Source organism: Aplysia californica, unplaced genomic scaffold, assembly GCF_000002075.1.
Source record: "Aplysia californica isolate F4 #8 unplaced genomic scaffold, AplCal3.0 scaffold00595, whole genome shotgun sequence".
In the NCBI taxonomy this organism is placed as follows: Eukaryota; Metazoa; Mollusca; class Gastropoda; order Aplysiida; family Aplysiidae; genus Aplysia; species Aplysia californica.
The window spans coordinates 300,660-301,562 of record NW_004797865.1 but is presented as its reverse complement, the minus strand read 5'-3'; positions in this window follow the sequence as shown (position 1 = coordinate 301,562).

Here is a 903-nt window from a genome sequence, read left to right as displayed (position 1 = left end):
TTCTCTTTCCCTGTCTCTCTCTCTCTCTCTCTCTCTGTCCCTGTCTTTCTCTCTCTCCCTTCCTCTCTTTTCCTGTCTTTCTCTCTCTCCCTCTTTCCCTTCCTTTCTCTCCCTCTTTCACTATCTTTCCCCCTCTTTCCCAGAGGCTAAAATACACATAAACCGACCCAAGCACACATACATGATACTCTCGAATACATACACTTATGCAAGCGCACACAAACACGTAAACTCACACTTATTCTGTTTTAAAACTTCCTTGCATGGTTCAACTTAACATCTTTTTTTATATAGTTTTTACGGCGCTCGCAACTGCATAAGGTCAACTTTACATCTTTGTTATCCTTTCCAGTTACAAGTTCAAACAAAAACTTAAGACTTGACACGACTAATCTGAACTAACCAGAACCGTCCCTACAGGGATCTCCCACAACGTAGCATTAATGTAACATTACTGCCATTTCGCACTATGCGACATCACCATGATCTCCAAGAAAATAGCTTTACCGTGATCACCTAGAACGTGATAATTCCGTTGCCATCCGCGACGACATATCCACTGTAATCTCTCTCGACGTGACACTATCGTGATCTCCCACGACGTGACGCTTCCGTGATTTCCCGTGACGTGACACTATCGTGATCTCTCGCTTCGTGGCACTCCCGTGATTTCCCGCCATTTGACATTACCATGATCTCTAAGAACGTGGTATTACATGTATCATAATTTCCAAGAACGTTACATTACCGGTACTGTGACCTCCCAGAACGTGACACCACCGTGGTCTAGTGATAGAAATCAGAACGTGACACCACTGTGATCTGATAGAAATCAGAACGTGACACCACTGTGATCTGATAGAAATCAGAACGTGACACCACTGTGATCTGATAGAAATCAGA